The sequence below is a fragment of the Sapajus apella genome, unplaced genomic scaffold (assembly GCF_009761245.1).
Source record: "Sapajus apella isolate SASKATOON/1434 unplaced genomic scaffold, GSC_monkey_1.0 scaffold179, whole genome shotgun sequence".
NCBI classification, from domain to species: domain Eukaryota; kingdom Metazoa; phylum Chordata; class Mammalia; order Primates; family Cebidae; genus Sapajus; species Sapajus apella.
The window spans coordinates 1,226,434-1,234,119 of NW_022437119.1; positions in this window are offsets into that span (position 1 = coordinate 1,226,434).

Genomic DNA, 7,686 nt, shown 5'->3' on the forward strand with positions numbered 1-7,686 from the left:
CATTTTGTTTACCCCATCAGTTGATGGATTATTTGGATTGCTTCCACTTTTGGCTACTATGAATAATGTTGCTATCATCATTTGCATACAAGTTTTTCTATGAACATATATTTTCAGTTCTCTTGGGTATATACCTAGGAATGTAGTTACTGGCTCATATGCTAACTATAAATTTAACTTTTTGAGGAATTGGCAAACTTTCCCAGAGCAGCCATACCATACTACATTCCACTAGCAATGTATGAAGGTTCCAATTTCTCCCCATCTTCACCAATACTTATTTCCTTTTTCCTTCTGCTTTTTTTCTTTTTTAAAAAAATACAGCCATCTTAATGAATGTAGAGTACTATTTCATTGTGACTTCGATAGCCATTTCTTTAATGACTAACGATGTTGAGAATATTTTCATGTGCTTATTAGCTATTTGTATATAAATGGAGAAATGTCCATTCAAACCCTTTGCCCATTTTAAATTTTTTTGGTCATTTTATTTAGAGGCATAAATGTTGCTTATACAGCCATACAAGTTTTTAGATTATATATGTGATATGCAAATATTTTCTCCCATTCTATGGGATGTTTTTACACTCTCTTGATAATGTTCTTTGATACACAAAAGTTTTTAGTTATAATATAGACCACTTTGTCTAATTTGTCATTTGTTGCATGTTTTGAGTGCCATATTTTATTAATCCAAGGTCATGAAGATATATCCCTATGTTTCCTTCTAAAGTTTTTACAGATTTAGATTTTAAATTTAGGTTTCTGGTCTATTTTGGGTTAATTTTTATATATGGCATGAATAGGGATCCAAATTCATTCTTTTACATGTAGATATTCTATTAACTCAGTACTTTTTGTTGAAAAGACTGTTTTTCCCCATTGAGTGAACTTCACACCATTGTTGAAAATTAATTGACCATAGATGTATGGGTACATTTCTGGACTGTCAATTCTATTTCGCTGATCTATGTGTTTATTCTTATGCCAATACTTCACAATTCTCTTTATCCTTGTAATAAATTTTGAAATTGGGAAGTGTGAGTCCTTGGAATTTGTCCCTCTTTTTCAAGATTGTTTTGGTTCTTAGAGGTCCCTTATATTTCCATAAGAATGTTATGGGATGTTAAAAATGTTATGGACCAGGTGCAGTGGCTCATGCCTGTAACCCTAGTGGTTTGTGAGGCTGAGGCCAGAAGATCATTTGAAGCCAGGAGTTTGATACCATCTTGGGCAACATAGTGAGACCTTGTCTCTACAAAATATAAAAACATAGCCAGGCATGGTGGCACATGCCTGTAGTCCTAGTTACTCAAGAAGCTAAGGCAGGAGGATTGCTTGAGCCTGGAAATTCAAGGTTGCAGTGAGCCACGATTGCACCACTGCACTCCAGACTGGGTGACAGAACAAAATCCTGTCTCTGAAAGAAAAAAAATGAATTTTATGATTAACTTATTCATTTCTTCAAAAAAGGCACCTAGGATATTTTGGCAGAGACTGGTGGACTCTGTAGATAATTTAGGAGAGTATTACCATTTTAACAATAAAAAGTCTTTTAATCTATGGACATAGGATATGCTTCCATTTATTTAGGTCTCCTTTAATTTCTTTCAACAATGTTTTGCGGTTTTCAGTGCACAAGTCTTACACTTGTTCTGTTAAATTTAGTCCTAAGTTTTTTTTTTTCTTTTTGATGCTATTATAAATGGAATTTTTTTTTAAATTTATTTTTAGATTGTTCATTGCTAGTGAATAGAAATTCAAATGAGTTTTGTATGTTGATCTTATATCTTGCAACTTTCCTAAACTTATTAGCTCTAATAGTTTTTTTTTTTTTAATTTTGGTGTGGAATCTTGAGGGTTTTCTTAATATAAAATCATGTCATCTGTGAATATAAGTAGTTTCACTTTTTCTTTCTCATATGATTTTCTTTTCTCTTTTTTTCCTTATCTAATTGTTCTGGAAAGAACTTTCAGTATAATGTCAAAGTGACAAAATCAGGCATCCTTGTCTTGTTTTTTATCTTAGGGGAAAAGCATTTTGTCTTTTACCCTTGAATATAATTTTAGCTGTTAATAGAGTTTTTCACAGATGCGCTTTACTAGATTGAGTTTCTTTTCTATTCCTAATTTTTGGAGAGTTTTTACCAATAAAGGGTCTTAGATTTTTACCAAATGTTTTGTTGTACATCTATTGAGATTATTGTGTTTTTTTCTTTATTAATGGGATAGATTACATTGGTTTTAATATGGGGACCCAATATGGTAAATCCCACTTATTTGTGGTATGTAAACTTTTTAATATATTGTTGGATTTGGTTTGCTAGTATTTAGTTGGGGGTTTTGTGTCTATTCATAAGGATTCTGGTTTGGGGTTTTATTTTCTTGTGATCTCTTTGGCATTAGCATTAGGGTAATACTGGCTTCATATTAGTAAGTGTTCCCTGGTCTTCTATTTTTTTTCACTATTTTTTTTTTTTTTTTTTAAGACAGGGTCTTGCTCTGTTGCCTTGAATGGAGTGCAGTGACACTTCATAGGTGCAATCATAGCATACTGCGATTTTGAATTCTTGGCCTCAAGGAATCTTCCCACCTTAGCCTCCTAAATAGTTGGGATCACAGTTGCATGCTACTCCTAACTGGCCTTTCTATTTTTTGAAACAGTATAAGAAGTATTTATGTTGGCTACGTGTGGTGGCTCCTGCCTGTAATCCCAACACTTTGGGAGGTTGAGGGGGGCAGATCACCTGAGGTCAGGAGATTGAGACCATCCTGGCCAACATGGTGAAACCCAGTCTCTACTAAAAATACAAAAATTAGCTGGGCGTGGTGGTGCATACCTTTAATCTCAGCTAGTCGGGAGGCTGAGGCAGGAGAATTGCTTGAACCCGGGAGGCGGAGATTGTAGTGAGCCAAGATCACACCATTGCACCCCAGTCTGGCAACAGAGCAAGACTCCATCTTGGAAAAAAAAAAAAAAAAAAAAGGTAGTATTCATGTTAATCATGTTAATTTTTCTTTAAATATTTGAGACTTTACTGGTGAATCCATCTGATCTGGGCTTTTCTTTTCTGAAAGTTTTTGATTACTGACTCAATCACTATACCTGTTAAATAACAGCTTCCCTTTATCTTGTCTCCTCAGCTCCTGGTAACTATCATTCTATTTTCTATAGCTATGAATTTGAATATTTTGGATATATCAGTGTCTGAGTCTGTTTCTTGCGGCTATAACAGAATACCAGATGATGGGTAATTTATAAAGAAAAAACATTATTTTTCACAGTTCTGGAGACTGGAAAGTCCAAGATTGAGGGTTCAACATCTGGTGAGGGCCTTCTTGCTGTGCCATTTTATGCTTGATGGTGAGAGGATGGTGGGGGCAGGCAAATTCATCCTTTTATAATAAACACACTGAGTGATAATGGCATCAATCCATTCATGAGGTCAGAGCCCTCATGGTCTAATCATTTCTTAAAGATCTTACCTCTTAATATTGTCACATTGGGGATCAAATTGTCAAAACAAGAACTTTGGGGGACACATTCAAACTATAGCACTCATATAAACTGGCATCTTACTGCAGTTGTCCGTTTGTGACTTATTTACTTCATATAGCATAATATCTTCAAGGTTCACCCACATTGTAGCATGTGACAGAATATCCTTCCTTTTTAGGGCTGCATAGTATTCCACTATACTTATATTCCATATTTTGTTTATCCATTCGTCCATCAGTGGACATTTGGGTTGCTTCTGCCTCTTGGCTAATATGAATAATGCTGCTATGAATGTAAGTGCTACAGCTTGAATATTTGTCCCCTCCAAAACTCATGTTGAAATTTAACCCCAATGTGGCAGTATTGAGACATGGATCCTTAAAAAATGATTGGATCACAGTGGGCAGAGCTCTTATGAAATGGATTAATCCACTCATGGACTAATGGATGAATGGGTTATCATGGGAGTGGGACTGGTGACTTTATAAGAAGAGGAAAAGAGACCTGATTTAGCATACTGATTCCCCTCACCGTGATGTGATGGAGGCACTATGCCAATTCAGGACCCTGCAGAGACTCACCAACAGCAAGAAGGCCCTCACAAGATGTAGCCTCTTGATCTTAGACTTCTCAGTCTCTATAACTGTAGGAAATGTATTCCTTTTCTTTATAAATTACCCAGTTGTAGGTATTCTGTTACTACAACAGAAAATAGACTAAGATGATAGTTGTGCAAATATCTCTTCAAGACCCTGCTTTTAATTCTTTTGGATGTATACCCAGAAGTGGGAATGCTGGATCATTTGGTGGTTCTATTTTTAATTTTTTTGAGGATCAGATTATGTTTTGATGTATAATTCAGATACCATATAATCCACCATTATAGAGTATACGATTCAGTGTTTTTTTTAGTATGTTTACAATGCTGTGCCACCATCATCACTATCTTATTTCAGAAGGGTTCTATCACCCCAAAAAGAAATTTATAACTGTTAACAGTCACAACCCACTTCCCTGTCCTCCTCAACCTGAAGCAACCACTAATCTACTTTCTGATATGTGGATTTTCCTATTATTGTTATTTTGTATAAATAAAATAATGTGTTTCCAAGGCTGATACATGTTTTAGCATGTAAAAAAATTTCATTTGTTTATTGTCAAATAATATTCTACTGTATGGATAGACCACATTGTGTTTATTCATTCTTCAGTTGATGAATATTTGGATTGTTTTCACCTTTTGGCAGTGTGAATAATGCTGCTTGATATGGTTTGGCTGTGTCTCCACCCAAATCTCATCTTGAATTGTAGCTCCCATAATTCCCATGTGTTGTGGGAGGACTCAGTGGGAGATAATTGAATCATGGGGCAGTTTTCCCCATACTGTTTTCATGGTAGTGAATAAGTCTCATGAGATCTGATGGTTTATAAGGAGAAACTCTTTTCACTTGGCTCTCATTTCTTTCTTGTCTGCTGCTGTGTAAGACGTGCTTTTCAGCTTCTGCCATGATTGTGAGGCCTCCCCAGCCATGTAGAACTGTGAGTCCATTAAAACTTTTTCTCTATAAATTATCCAGTCTTGGGTATGTCTTTATCAGCAGCATGAGAGTAGTCTAATACACTGCTATTAACATTTTTGCATAAAATTTTGTGTGAACATGTTTTTAATTCTCTCAGGTTGTATACTTAGAAGTGGAATTAGGGGGTTATATGGCAACTCTATGTTTAACTTTCCAATGACTTGCCTAATTATTACCCCAAGTGGCACCACAATTTGACAGTTTCACCAGCAATATGTGAGGATTCCACACTTCTTCAGTATTTGAACCATGTTGTCCATCATTTTATAAGAGCCATTCCTGTGTGTATGAGGTGGCATCTCATTGAGATTTTTATTTGCATTTCTATGATGACTAATGATGCTTAACATCTTGTTCATGTGGCTATTGCCCACTTCTGTATCTTCACTGGGGACATATATACCCAGATCCTGTGTTTAAAATACAATGCTTAAAAACCATTTTTTAAAAAACCAGAGGGGAGGGAAAACCTAATGCATGTTTAAGGAAAGGCGATTAACCTAGGTTCAGTAAGGCATAAAGTCTGAGTGTAGAAGTTGAGGAGAGTGTACGAATGCAGACTGGAACCATTAATAATTACTTGTTTAATATTAATTTATCTCACATAGAATGTAATTCTTATGGCATAAGGATGTGTGTCTGTATTGTTCTGTGATTTATCCCAGTACCTAGCACAGTACTTAACAAACAGTAGAGTCTCAGTAGGAATATGTTGAATGAGTGAATGAATTAATAATTGAATTAAACAAATAGGTTTCAAGAAAAGATTTTAAATGAAGACTTGGGATCATGGTTCATTAGAGGAAAGCTTTTGAAGGAGACAAGGATGCAAAGTTAAATGTCATAGAGGTTGGCCATGTCTTTGAAAAATAATTAAAACATATATGCATCAAAGAACAGAGAAATGTGAAAAATCTATTGCCCAGGAGCCTGGACAAAATTGAGCTTCTTAACCAAAATTCACATTCAGAAGTAAAGAAAAGTTGGAGGAGACAAATATAGGTAGGTAGGTGTCTCCATGATCAGTTAAACTGCCAAAGGGCTTTTTTGTAGAACATAGGGGAAGGGCAAATAGGGGGACAATACAGGCCTCAAAGACATCAGTAGGCATGGGGCTTCTCTCTTTGCATGGAGGCAGCATGAATTGAAATCCAGGAATCCGGAAATGTTCAATAAATCTTGGGGCCAGGCCCGAGGGCCTTCTTACAGAATGATGTGCATAGGCCTAGTGGTAGCCGCAGCAAAGTCCACCACCATCAGGCCACCAGACACATCCTGGCCTGAGGACATGGAGTAACACTAGGTATTCAGTAGTGTTTGGATTCTGATGATGAAAGACTGAGCAGAGAGCATACTGCCTTTGAGTACATTGCTGTCCCTATTGTTTCTTTATGTGGTAACAAGAACGTTTCTAATGTATCATCATGTCTGAAGTTGGGATTATAAACACATTTCATACCAGAATTCTATGTAGCCTGATGGGAACTTGAAATGACCACATGGATAGGTTTTTTGGAGGCAGAAACAGATCAGATCTGTGTCGCAGCTCTTCCACCTCCTACTTCTTACTTCTGGGACTTTGGGCCAGGCCCCAAGTCTTTCCTGCCTTAACTTCTTCATGTATAAAATGCCACTGATAATGGCATCTATCTCATAGGGTTCTTGGGAGGATTAAATGAAGTAATGTTTAGAGCAAGCTTGGCACATAGTTATTAAGATCTGATCCCAATCAACAAACCTCCAAGATAACTGGCCTCTAGGACAAAGAGGACAGGTCCACTATGCCTTATCTGAAATCCTTTGAATAGTGCAAAAGCACCATTTATAAAAGGGAAACTATAAACTGTACCTCATCAAAATTAAAACATGAAAGATGTTGAAAATACAGTCTACTGTCTGAAAAGACTAGGTGAAAGTATTCAAGAACCATATATCTGAAAAAGGACTGGGACCTAAAATATATATATATATTTGAGACTAGCCTGGGCAACATAGTGAAACGCTGTATATTTTTTTAAAAAGGTGGAAAAATTTAAAAGTGGCATTCCACATCAATACCTCAACATAAGGAAAATGCAAATTAAAACCACAATGGGATATCACTATACAGCTATCAATGAGAATGTTTGAAATAAAAATAGTAATAATAACAAATGCTGCTGAGGGTATGAAGAAATGGAATCACTCATCCATTGCTGTGGGAATGTGAAATGGTAGAGTCACTCTGGAAAATCATTTCTTTAAAAAGTGAACATGCAACTGCTGTATGACTAGCAATTGTACTACTGAGCATTTGTCCCTGATAATGAAGACTTGTGCTCATGAAAAAAATTGTATATGAATATTCATAGCACACTTAGTTGTAATAGAAAAACAAAACAAAACAAAATTTGGAAATGTCCCAAATGTCTTATAGTAGGTGAATAGTTAGAAAAAAATACTGTGGTATATCCACCGTGGAATATTACTCAGTTATGAAAATTATTTAACTTTTAGTGTGTACCACAGTCTGGATGGCTCTCCATGGAATTATGCTGAATGGAAAGAGCCAATCCATAAAGTTACAGACAGTAGGATTCAATTTGTATAATGTTCTTTTTTATTATT